Source organism: Oculina patagonica, chromosome 3 (genome assembly GCF_052425735.1).
Source record: "Oculina patagonica isolate OP01 chromosome 3, crgOcupat, whole genome shotgun sequence".
Classification (NCBI taxonomy): Eukaryota; Metazoa; Cnidaria; class Anthozoa; order Scleractinia; family Oculinidae; genus Oculina; species Oculina patagonica.
The window spans coordinates 16,834,063-16,847,831 of record NC_135760.1 but is presented as its reverse complement, the minus strand read 5'-3'; the positions used below and the strand labels follow the sequence as shown (position 1 = coordinate 16,847,831).

Genomic DNA, 13,769 nt, shown 5'->3' with positions numbered 1-13,769 from the left:
AAAATTCCATGGTAAGTAAAAGTCGCATCATTTATACACACGGCAACATATAATAATTACAGACCGTCACTACTAAAAGCTACAACGGCGAGGGAACTAAAGATTTATGCCCAGTAAAATGAAAAGGATCTGATTTTCCAATTCACTTCCAAAAATGGGGTGTATCGGTCTCGTGTTGATCTTTGTAAGACATTGGAAATAAACGGCATGCAATGCATGCTACAGCGATGACTTTTCAGTATAGCAAGTCAGTAAGTTTGAATCAAGCCCAGTCGGAGGACTAAGAATAGACCTTTTGAGCTTTGTTTGTTTGTTGTCCCATGATATGCAGTCTATGTTTTGTTACCCTTGAAAATTTCGTCTTTCAAATTTAAACAAATTCACGATATTCAGATAGATAAAAGGAAGTTCTTTAGGAAGCAACATGTAATTTGTAATAGGCAATTTACATACAAAGCTTAAAGGTCTGTTGTTGTGAGTGAAAATGTTAGTCCAAAAGATGTCCAAGTAATTTTACACCGAAATTGATTATTGTTGATTGAAGTGTGATTTAAGTTGAGACTGACTCTGACTCAGTCACTCATTTGCTATTAAATAGGAAAAGGAGTTTGTTACAGAATTTCGTCATGGAAACTTTGTCCAATAAGTCCAAAATATTGTTGTCATTTGGAGGTAATACACAACTTCAGTACAAGTCGAGTCCAAGAAGCAAAGTTGATACAGTGGTGAGCCAGTAATGATATGAAGGGTCTTAACATGCAGAGCAATTAAATTCAACTTTTGTGTATTTAATTTTTTTTATTTTACTTAAATCACAAAACAATTTTGCAATACATTACATGCATACAATGTGATGCAATCAGTAAAAGTATTAACCTTCGTCAAACAGAAAGGCCTAGGATTAATTATCATACCATTGGCGAGGCAATACATGTCAGAAGATTGTGTGACATTTTCGCGTGTAAGGGTCACAGAAGGCGTCGTGTAAATTAGTCTGAATCAAATTAACATCAGTTGATTCGAAACAAATATTATTAGCGCATGTTAAAGCAAAACAAGGTCTTCAGATAGTCCACCTATTCAATCTTTTCCAAGGGCTTCTATCGGTTGAACTTTTGATACAGTCAGGCTTTTACGGAATTAAAAGTTACGAAACTAAACTTATCGTCGATGGTGTACAATAATTACGAACACTTCAGGACTGACGTACAAAATGACTCGTGCGAACTCAGATTTAGGGCCTGTTTACATGATTCCGGAATGACTTTCATTCCGGAACGAGTTTCGTTCCGGAATGAAGTTCGTTCTGCATTTACATGACAGAGTCAACCGGTTCAACCAAAGGCATTTTCACGTGCGCGGTTTTCGCGCGAGATCAAAACAAGGTGGCGCATGTTTCGCGCGAGATCAAAACAAGATGGCGCATGTTTCGCGCAAACATGTTTTTGTGCCCATTAATTGCCGTATCTGCAATTTTAACGAGTAATTTGACCATAGAGCTACTTCTTTGGGCTAAACAGTAAATGCTTTTACGTTTTTTCGCTCTGTATTCAAACTGAGGAGTCCGTATGCAGCTTAATGAGTTGCGATTTCATCTCGGAACGAAATTCGTTCTGTGTTTACATGATACCAGAATGAAATGTCATTCCAGAACGAAACTTTCATTCCGGAATGAAAACCGGAATGAACTCATTCCGGAATGACTTGACTTTCGTCTCGGTATCATGTAAACAGATACAGAGAAATGTATGGGGATGGAATGAACTCGTTCCGGAATGAAAGTCATTCCGGAATCATGTAAACAGGCACTATTATTCGCTACCTGATAAAGTACGACACTCACTTTAGGCCTGAAACCTCTGTTCAACAGCTGATGCTATATCAGAAGAATATTTTAAAATTAAACTGAGCAATGTTGAACTATACAATGCGAGGGCGAGAAGGAGCTAAAAGCGGCGCCAAAATATTGAATTTTAAGAGTACACGAATCGGAGAGACAAAGCCGACCAAAGCCAAATAAGTTAAAATATACATACCACCAGTGATAAAGGAAATCGCTACTAAACCTTTTCTCCGGGCACCTTAATCTCTTTGAGACAATTGCTGAGCATATTTTTGACTCATTTGAAGGAAGTGAGGAATAAATGACTTGCAAAACTTTGGAAGGAACAGATCCATAGGCTGGATTACTCAGACTTATCGCGTGACAGCTTTCACTTTGAAACGTTTGAAATGAACTTGGAATATTTATAAGGGGAATCCCCTGTTTCTGAGAAAGTTGATTGTTCTTGTGATCAATTGTAATGCATATGAGCGAAATCGATGAATAAGGCTATTAAAAGTGTCTGTTTGAAGTGAAAGAGCAAAAGTGTCGATTGCTAAAAGAACATGTCAGTTGAATGTATGAGGGAATTTGTATTGCCAACTTTAACTTTTCCCCTCGTTGTCTTGTTAAGTCACAATCGTATTCGCATGAACGGGCATGTGTCACGCTCTCGAAACTGAAAGTGCTTTCACAGCATAAAGGATTAATTATGCAAGATGAAAAAAAAATACAATAAATATGCTTCGTAAAGGGAAGTGCTAACATTTCTCGAAACTGAAAGTGCTTCGCGTAAGAATGTACCGTATAGCACGCGTGTAAACAAAACAGAACCTTTCATCCTTAAAACTGATCATTCTGTTCCCAATCGACTAATCTGCGGTTCGTGGATTTTGCCAAATCAGTTAATCCGCGAACCTATTCATCCCTATGTGAAAAAACATGTCCATGTAAGCAAATTTCAAAGCGCTAGCCCGAAGACGTGCTCGCTGAATCTCTCCCTTGTAGATACAACTTATCCTCAAACAACCGATAACTTACGAGAATTGAGACGTTTTCATAACCCTCGTGACATCGCTGAACGGTCGGGAACGAAATACCAATTTATTTAACATCACAAAACACTCATGATTGTCTGTATTGTGTTTCTTACTTGTATCTTTTCTTTGACTGATAAACTGCTCTCTCCTTTGCTTGCCTTTGGTGACCAACACCTGAAAACGAAAATGAGGAAAATAAGACGAGTTATAAAGCGATTGAAACACTGCAACACACTCCGTACCTCCATTACTCAGTGTAAAAGTGGATTTCCTATCACTTCCGCTTTCGGGATTATATTATACTTCATGTTAGAGTACTGTATAGTCTCCCAGACATCCAACTATGTCGGTGAGCCCGCGATGAGAGTACACCGTAAAGGGGTGAATAGGTGGTGTAATAACATCACGTAACCCCGAAAGCGCAAAACTGACGCGCAAAACAAAAAATCTTTTTTCACTGTGATAGATATTTAAACTTGGCATTTTTTTTTAGCCAGAGGCTTCATAAACATTCCATACACTGCTTTTCAAGCGTCTTTCTTTCTAAAATGAGTCAATGGTGCGAGACATAATGGTAAGGAGAGGAAATTTTCGTCAGGTGCCAGCGGTTAATACTGGATGGGACGGACCGATGCTAGTCAATATCATCGCAAGGTACCTCCCACAGTTTGACAGGCTACCTCAACAATTCCCCTTGATTCTTTTCACCTCCTGGGTGGAGAGAGACACTGTGTCCTACCTAAACCATAAAACCTGCTGGAATCCAACGTACTTTTATGCTACCGCGCCTCCGAACCAACTAAGGGCAGCTACGAGCAATTATAAATAGCCTCTCACAAGGCGGAGTATAATTAACGGTTAGATTATGTGCTCAATGTGGTGATAGTTGATAAGGCCGAACGAAGGCCGAACGAAGGCCGAACGAAGACCGAACGAAGACCGAACGAAGATCGAATCAACTATAAATCGAGAGCGAATAATCTTACTGTCTTTTAAATAACGAACTCCGATAATCTTTCTAATTAACAATTTCTATTAAAACAATAGAGTGTTTCTGTCGAGGAACTATCAGACCGATAGTTCCGAGACAGAAACACTCTATCATTTTTATTGTTCACCACTAAATTTTCTTCGGCTTGCCAATAAAAACGAGCATTGTGAATTATTTTTTTCTTTTTAGGATGAAAGACTTAATTGAAAGCCAAAAATTAACAAACGAAACAAAACCAGACAAGAAACCCACTACTTGCAGTGGATTTAGTGGGGTTTGTATGCCCGCTTGTTTACAAAAAACATTTTTCGCGAACGAGTACTATCCATCGTGGCATTTTTCTCGGATGGGCAAAATGGGCTGATAGTGCCCTCCGGCGGACGAACACTATTGCGTCACGTGATCAATTTAAACCAATCAGAATCGGAGAAAATTTAGTGATGAACTATAAGGGCTGATAGTGTCCTTCGCGGATGAACACTATCGCGCCATGTGGTCAATTTAAACAAATCAGAATCGGAGAAAATTTAGTGGTGAGCTATAAGAGGTGATAGTTGACGTACCGAGAGCCAAAGTACAACAGTAATGTCCTTTTTCACGGTCTGCTCGGGAATTGAACTATCCAGACATATTTCCAAATCATCTTCCAAAACTGCACTGCGTACTAATTAACAATTAGACTACGAGCCCGAGTTTTTTATGAGCGAATATTCATTGAGGCGCAGCCGAGTTGACCATTCGGACCATTGCTCGTAGAAAACAAAGGCGAGTAGCCTAAATGTTTTAGTAAAAACTCTAAAGGGTTGTACTAAGTTCAGAACCTTGCAGCTCAAAAAGTCGCGCCTGGTCACACGAATCTAGACAAGTTTACATTTTACTTTTTCATGTCCTATTCTACGGTAAATCTCTTTCTGCAAGTTTTATACTCCACTGTTTTTCTTTACAACCTGATAACACAGGTAATACCATATTCCGGCCCAAACAGCTTTGGGTTTTTTATCTTGATCATCACCACGATCCCAGAACTAATACTTTAGATAAATGTCTGGCATGAAAGGAGCTACCTAACGGGGATTTCGCGAATTTTATTTCTTAACTGTTCTTAGGTTACCTTCGACACAAATATAAATTTTGGTTGTTCAAAAATCTGTTAGAATCCGTGACAAAGCCCCTTTATTAGAGTGAATTCGTGTAACCCGTTTTTTATATGCAAATGCGCCGTGTAATATTTAAATGAGCTGTACAGGAAAACAGAAAATTGCGGACAAATCGTAATTATTTGCATGTGGAAGTCAGGTTAAAATTCAAGCATTTACCAATATGTAAAAACCAAAACAGATAACGGGGCTTAACATTTATCATGCCTTGAATTGTCTTGCGATTTTAGACAAACATTTTATATTCAACGTCCCGTAAAGAAAAACAAACTAATTTTCGATTTAGGTTGAACATGTTCTTGAAGTGCTTAAAGAAAGACACGTCCTGTTTATACTTATTTTCTGTATAACTATTAAAGTGATTTCTTTGAGGTTTTCTGACCACTCGTGTATTGTTTTATTGTACACAAACATTAGAATATTATACGACTCATTAACATATAAAAAACGGGTTACACGAATTCACTCTAAAACATTTTAAACTAGGTTAACGAAACGGAATGTGAGGGTGAACGCATTAAGTAATCATTAAATCAAGAGTGCACATCAAATAAAGAGAAATCATTTTAATAGGTACATTATCTAGCTGACTTTCTTTTTCTTCTTCGGGTCGTTCAGCCAGAATGTTAAGTGAGTTGTGTTACTTTTATGGTTACAATAGAATGGTAGTTTACTTTTTACGCTTACATCTTTTTAACATTTCTTGCGATTTTTTTTACCGACTTAAATATTTGTCTGTTTACAGAGTTCAACACAAAAGTATATATCAACTCAAAGAAAAAATAAATGAAAAGATAATTTTTTTAAGTCCTCCATTGTTGTAGAAGTTAATCTTGGTCAATTCTTGAATTGTTGCTGTAAGTGTTTCTCTACCTAGTTATTCGTTCATAACACTCCTCTCTCGTTGGTCAAACCCTCTAGTTTAGCTGTTCAATACCTGAGGGAGAAGCAATAGATAAAAAAAGAGGAGAAACATCAGCGTTAAGTGAATTTTTACGAAAAAGGATGATTAGGGGTAATAAAATATGAAAAATGTTTTATTATGTACAACATCAAGAAGATTATCCCTACATAATAGCACTTCCGGTGGATAGAATTCAATTTTAACTCAATCCCAATCCATTTAGAGCGGTTTTCGCTTGAGTTTCGTAAATTCAAAATCAAAGTTATCACTTTGCCAATAACAAGGAACAAAAACAAATCAAAATCAAAGCCAGTACATGAAGCCGGCCCGAAGCGTGGGAAAACATTCGCGTGCGAGTCACAATTGGTTTTGGTTTTAAATCTGATTGGTTGAAAAAGAAGAACGCGTTTTTAAACCAATCACAGGGCGTAGTGAAGGAATACCAAAGCAATTCCAGGTTACACCTTCGACATTCAATCGAAATTGTTCTATCCCCTATCCCCTTTTCCGACTTCATAAACATCCACCATGGGGAATTATTATCTAAAAAGTTCTTGCCATTTTGAATGCAAACTAAGATCATGTTTTAACAACAAAAAAGTGTTTTTTATATAATTTCTTACGTGCACAGCACACACGCAATTACAAGAAAATTCAAAAATCGAATTCAAGAGATTGATTATTTGACGCATGTACACTTGAATTGGTTTCCAAGAGAACGAGTCATCTCGTACTCAGATCATCGTAGCTTTCGGGCATAATAAGACAGTAATCACTTCAGTCAGTTGGTGAATAAAGGCCGATATTTACCGCACAGAAAATTAAAAGTATCCTTCGCTATTCGCTATTCACACTCAAAACAAACAGAAGCTTCCCTAACTATCTAATAATTCCTTTGTTGTATATGGCGAATGAAATTTTCACTCGTATTTCTGGCTATTCATTTGTTAGGCATGTAATCTCGTAATTATTCACCTGAGTATTAGTGAACAACGAAGTAGATTTACCTTACATCTGGGTTAATATCTCATCTATTCACGCGTAAATTGGGGAATTATTATCTTAAAAGTCCAACCTTTGTACCATTTTAAATGCAAAATAAGATCCTGTTTTATGTGTTAAGCAAACACTTATATTAAAACGCTGACTAGCGTGTTCAACAGGTGTCACTTAATATGACAGAGTGCTAAGTGCAAGATCGGTAACTTAATTATCAGACGGCGTTAAATCACACGATTCCCCTTTTCATGTTTTAAATTTATATACAGTTATAATTTGTAACGTTAAGCGGTCTAACTTTTGTGTTGACGGTTTTTCGCAATTATAAAAATGTTATAGTCTTTTGTTTATTGTTCGCTTTCAGGACAATAAAAGTTCTTCTTTGTTATCTTTTGTAAAAAACCTCAGTTTCAATCAAAAGCCCTTTTTAATACAGCTCATAATCTTCAAAATGAAGTTAACGTCGTTAAAAATAATTGTTACATGTAATACACAGTTACTGCTGTGATATCTGAAGAGTAACGTTTTTTTGACGGGCTTTGGATTCTTTAGACCTGACAGAATCGTCAGTTAAGTCTAAATAGACAAAAACAAATTGCTCATCGTTCGATTTACTAGTAACAGTAATCTCGCCATTTGAAAACTGTGTGTAAATTCTCTGTGTATCTCAAGTGGGATTATTATTTCCTTGCTTGCTTACCTCGTGTAAAGAAAAAGCGTCGCGCTTACCAGAATACCACGGTCTATGTTTTAAGATCTTAACTCCTTTGTCTTTGTCCTTAAGAGATTCCAATTTCTTTTCATCCCCGTTCGCTAATAGCGCGCACAATAAAACGGTGAAAGATAGAATAGCGACAAATTGTAGAAATCTCGTCATCTTTGCACTTTATAAGACTTATATACCAGGGATGGTCTAATGTATTATTTAGCTGACTGAACGACGATATCGTTTCACGTTTACTTTTTATGACAAAGAATCGTTAAGCCTGTTATAGAGATTTGTCGGTTCTCCTTACATCCGGATTAGTTTGCGAATCAATGAAACCGTTGGGCATTCATAGATTTTGAAAAAATACAACGTGAATACAATCGCAAGAAAAAAAACCTTTAAGGTCAGGTCATTTAAGTATCTTCTATACTAAACTCAATGAACGATCATGGTTCAAGTGATACCTAAGTAAAATTACTAGTAAGAAGGACAATATAATTAAATAAAAAATGACTGAAAAGCTAAGGTTGCTTATGAATTAAACAAAGAAATAAATAGACTTTTTGAGTTTCTGTACATGCACTGTTCTTACTAAGTCTCTTTCCAAAAAAGGCTTTCTTTCCCATCTTCCTTTTAAGTAAGCTTTACTGACTTTAACACAGGGCACGGGAACGTATCGAGACGTGAGATTTGCCGCGCGATTAGCCCTCCGTTAACTATACTAATAACGCTCGAATTTGTAAACTACGTGTCCAAACACAGTTATAGATCCTTCGAGCGCTTCCTGATATTGTTGTTACAATTTTCTCGTCTGTTACTGTGTATTTTGTGGCAAGATGGTTTCCGCTTGGTGCGTAGGACGCTTTTGTAGTTTCATTTTCGTTAATTTTGACTGTAAAAGATTCGCGATAATTAAACTCGCGAAAAGTTAAGAAAAAGGTAAGAGAATTCCCTGAGTATTATTATTACTTGTTTAGACTGTTTACCGTAACACCGTCAATATTCTTCGATCATGTCACAAAAATGATTCTAACGAAATTTTAACCGGAATATCTTACAGACTTTTCGTGTAAGCTGGACCTTGCAAAAATAAAAGTGCAATATAGGGAAATAGAGACAATCCTAAACTGGCCACGGCTTCTAATTGTTCACTTAGTAACCATGTCGTAACTTGTCTGCGGAAGTGTGCTATTGTGTCAAGTAAGATTGTAAAGGAGTATTATTCTTTGGCTAATTTCGTAGGTGGAGTAAATATTTTGGAGTAAAGCTGACTAAAATGACAGCGGAAATGAGAAACAGGGTTAAACACAGTAACGCAATAGAATGAGTGCTGTTCTTTTTGGTCACTTGACCGAATCAGCTATTAGTGAGTGGATTATGAAACTAAGAGAAACTCAAAGTCCTCCCAAAAAGAAAATAAATCGCTTAAGCATTGTGAATTGGTAACTGTTTATCCAATAAAGAACAAGATGACTTACATAGAAACACTGTGACAGTGTCTTTTAAGACAAAAACAACAACAACAACAACAACAACAAGCTTTATTTGCATGACTATAAATTTGTTACAATATTGCAAAAGCGTAAAACTTATTAAGTAATAACAATAATAAAAAATAAAATAAAATAATACTAAAAAAATGGACAGGTGTCTTTGCAAAAACTGTTTCAAGACAACAGGTCGACCCACTGAAAAGGGGAAACACTTTTTGTCTATTAAAGATAAACCTCTACTCTATATATTTCCTTTTCTTTGACAGGACCTCCTATCATGACAAGTGTGGTATCTCATTCAACCTGTTGTGAACTTTAAGAAACAGAATTTACTTTCTGCTTAGTTAAATTGTGGGCGTTCGGGCTCAAAGTAATTGGTATCCACATTCAATTCCTTAACCCCATTGACACCAAGAGTTAATTAATTTGCCTCACTATACAAAACAAAATTAAATTGTCTTATTTAATGTAACGATGCTTCTAATGAACAACCACGCATTAAATGTAAAATTTTCTTTGCCTCGTGTCATACGTTCGCGTCCAAACGCTCCCACCGGTTGTTTTTGCAGGCAAAAAATACTGTCAATCTCATGACCCATTATCTACCCACGAAGTTTGACTGGTTTGATCAAAGATTGTTTCTTTATTACTTTTACGCATAGGCGTACGGGCACCTTCGGACCTGGGGGGGCGGAGACCTTGTTGCCCGAAAAAAAATGGCATGGGTTGAAAGTCTAATAAACAGGCATACGAAATGGACAACCGAACGTGCGTTAAAATAGTTGTGTACAAACCTTGCCTGCTTGCTTAAAGGAAACGAATTAATCTCGTGGCTTTACCCGAAGATGTCAATGCACTGAATCCTTTTTCTTAAAAGAAATAAAAGTATTTGTGGGAGGCAATTTACATTGTTTTCCCCCCACTTGAAAGTCATTTAAAATGTGTGAAACATTCAGGGATGAATGGGTTGAAACATATTGTTGAAAGTTTTGAGCTCATTTGAGTCAAAAGCATAAGCTTAATTCGCAGCTTTGTTTCAAGGTCTTAAACTGGGTCCACCGCGCGCAAACGTTCAAGCTATGGAAAAGCTGATTGTAGCTGAATCATGCAGAATTTCCGAGAAAATCGAACATGATTATAGTTGATTTATTTTTTTATTTATAGCAATTGGCAAGAGGAAACGAAAGCAGATAAATGAGAAATTTGGACTTTTGAACCACAAAGTTCGGTATATTTCCAATACTTTTTCTGTTGATATAATTGGTTTTGATTGTAATTTTGAGATTTGTCTGCATATTTTCTATTTTTTTCTCTGGCTTGTTGCCCGAATTCTTAGCATTTTGCCCGAAAAATTTTGGCACTGGGGGGGCTGCAGCCCCCCTCGCCCCCCCGCCTCGTACGCCTATGCTTTTACGTGCTACACATCGGATTTAAAATAAAAACGTGGGTGTTTTTGGTATTGTTCGTGTAAGACCTTACATAGTTGAGATTTACCGTTAAGTTGCGATAAAAAGTACTGAGTATAAGTACGTTCTCTCCTACTGCGCTATTTTCTAGAAAAATCAAAATTAAAAAAACTAATGTCAACCATCTATCATCATTGAAGCACCGTGTTTTAGTTGAGATCATATTAACTGAAAGTCATATTTGAAGAATGGTAGGTTCCAATGACAATTTAGTTTTTTTTTTAGATAAAGCAGTTTATTGATTAACACTGACTTACAATAAATTACAATTCATAGCTCACTTACAATTACAATACATTACAATACATAGCTTACTTACAGAGAATAATTTACGTTACACAAAGGGCATGCAGCAACTAAATAAAAAAGAATATATTACAGAGAACAGGAAACCTGGGTGCCTACTTTTGTTGTTGTTATTATATCTATTATTTCTATATATGTTTATTTCTATATATACTTATTTCTATAGTTAATGTTAAGGGTTACAACTGTATCTGTTTCTTAGATTTATGCATCTCTATCTGAATTTTACTTTCAAGAGAATTTCAAGACAATTTAGTTTTCTTATCGACAAAACGTCCGAAAGTTTAACGTTTTAATTACCGCAACTCTTTCTCTACCGCAATGTTACCCGCTCATGGACATTTGGTGTGAAACAGTTTTATTGTTAGGTGTCATGTGACCATGTGCTAGTCAATCAATGCAAGTGCAATCGCAGGGAAAAGAGCTATACAACAATAGAATTTGCTTCCCATTCACTTCAGTTCGTAAACGATATTGCGCAAAAAATGTTATGTTGCAGCGTGCGACTACTTGGAGTAGAGGCGTTACTCGCGAGATTTTTCGTGTTAGCTCGACACTTGGAAAACTGTCCTACTATGGCACTATACGCTGTATATTACAATCAAGTAACTGTTGGTTTTCTAATGAAGTTAAATGCGAGATAAACGTCACTCGTGTTTTTTATTTGCAAACTGTTAGCCGGTTCCACGCGTTTACTTCTACTGTTCTATTGCGTACATTATAGTCTTCAATCCAGTGCAGACATCTTAGTGCACACGAAACTACGATCGAAGAAAGTAAGAAAAGCTGAAAGCTTGGAATATCCTCAACTATTCCAAGGATGCCGATAATCTAATTTGTTGAATCGGCTATTAAATCTTTGAAGCAGATTCCGACAGCGGCCAAAACGTTTACCCTAGCCTGATACAAAAACGATTTTTAAATCGTTCCATTTTACGGTTTGTCCATCTAACCATCCCTTGGAAGTAATCTTTCCGAAACCTTTATACCGTAAAATCGCCTTGCGCCCACACACACACACTCCTCTCGCCTTTTATATTCCTTCCCCTGGTTTTGGCTAGCAAAAAAAGAAAGAAATATTCTCGTTACAAGCCCCACCGGATAAAAGCCCTCCCCCGTCCATCTGTTTCCAGAAAGCGTAAATGATCTAATAAACGCCCACTCTCAAATAAATGCCTTGTATCTAATAAACGCCTCCCCTAAGGTGTAAAGTTCGTATTAGGCGCCCTCCCATAATAAACTTTCCGTGTTTTGTAAACGCCCCCTCCCCAAGAATCGCCTCAAAAAACAAGAAGGAAACGCTGCATAGAGTAAAATCACGCAATTTATTTGGTTTTTTTGCTTGACTCAGACATCGAAGAGGCCAACGATGCATACATGGTTGACCTTGATGACGATAAAAACATCAATATCGAACTAATATATAGTTTTAGCCCAGTCTAAAAGCGAAGCTCCACACTTATTTTCTTGTTCTTAAAATGTTGTCAGAATACTCTCATTGAAAATAATGTTATTGAAGTTATTAAAAGTATACTACTGGTCAAAAAAAGATTCATAGCCGAATTAGATCGTCAACTCCAATCGCAGAAACTGCGCTTACACAATCCTGTCATTACCCTAAACAAAAAAATAAGATTTGGTCCCGCAATTCAATGGACAAATGTAACCTGGTAATAATAATACCAGGTCAGTGGTCAGATTTAAAAAAACACATGATCTCGATGAGCTGTACATCTGAGTCCGCGATATGGATGTCCAATTTCAAAGATACAAGCCAAAATTGACCTTAGTTGGGATATGATAAGATGGCATTCTCCTCCCCCCCCCCCCCAGTCGGGTTGCCTTGTGACCCCTCTCCAGTCCCCAAGAGTCTGTAGGCGCGGGCGGGCGTACGCTCACTCGATAACCAATTTCTTTTGGCTTCATGGGTTTAACAAATTTCCCAACCCATATTGCTCCACTGGCGCGCTTCGCGCGCTGGAGCTCCGCTATGAACGGCATCTACAGGCTATGCATTAGCGTAGATAGGATAAGTCTCCAACTCGCAAACCCTTTTTTTTGTCTTACTCCGCGTCTTGTTTGTTTTGTAGACAGTGTTACAGTTAAAGTGAAATAAACGCCTATCTCTAATTAATGTCTTATATCTATTTAACACCCTACTAGGTGTCTATATCTATTTTAACTGCCCCTGGATCTGGGAGGATGCATATAATATTTTACTTCAAATTTGAAAAATTGAGTAACTGAACAGACAAGAAAAGCAAAATCCAACGCTATTAGCATTTATTACTTGAAACAAATCTTCCTTACAAGCTTAAAAATAATCTGGCAACTCTCAAGCTCAAAAACTGGTCTACCTCTATTGCTGATGTTGAATTTAGCCTGGTGGGAGGACTGGACGCGAGGCACGAGGTCTGACTTGCTCACGAGGACTGGAAAGTAGAGAGTCAGAACTGGAGAGTTGCAATGATTGGAACTAAAGCCATTATGTTATTGGTACAAAATTGTCTTCGTATTAATGACTAAAACAATATCCTTAACTAAGAAGTAAAAACAGACATAAGAACAGTTACCAACAACGAATTTGACGTATGACAGCAGAACAATTTAGTGCTATGTTGCATTTGCATCAAATTAGTTTTGGTTCATCTGCAAGTATAACATAATCAACCTTTGCTTAGCCAGAAAAAAGTAAGAAAGTGAAACAAATTGAAAAAAAAAACCCGAAAGTCCGTAACGAGGGATTCATTGCAATAAAATCGTTGTAAACGTCCTCTAATTCAGTAAAAATATTTACATGTCAAAAGTATAAGCTTTTGACAAACTGGTCTTTTGTCTTTGTCGGATAAAAATGTGAAAAAAGTGAAATATAATTTTACAAC

At 36.9% G+C, this 13,769-nt stretch overlaps 2 protein-coding genes across 2 annotated transcripts in view; both read right to left on the bottom strand.

Annotated features, from left to right (window-relative positions):
* LOC144646971 (uncharacterized) overlaps window positions 1-13,769 on the bottom strand; it is a 165,333-nt gene that overhangs the window by 125,423 nt on the left and 26,141 nt on the right. The gene's annotated exons all lie outside the window — the stretch shown is intronic.
* Window positions 5,562-13,769, bottom strand: part of LOC144646969 (uncharacterized) — a 77,115-nt gene continuing 68,907 nt past the window's right edge. The window contains exon 13 of the mRNA XM_078506691.1: window positions 5,562-5,947. The gene's annotated coding sequence lies outside the window, so the exon portion shown is untranslated. The remainder of the gene's footprint in view (window positions 5,948-13,769) is intronic.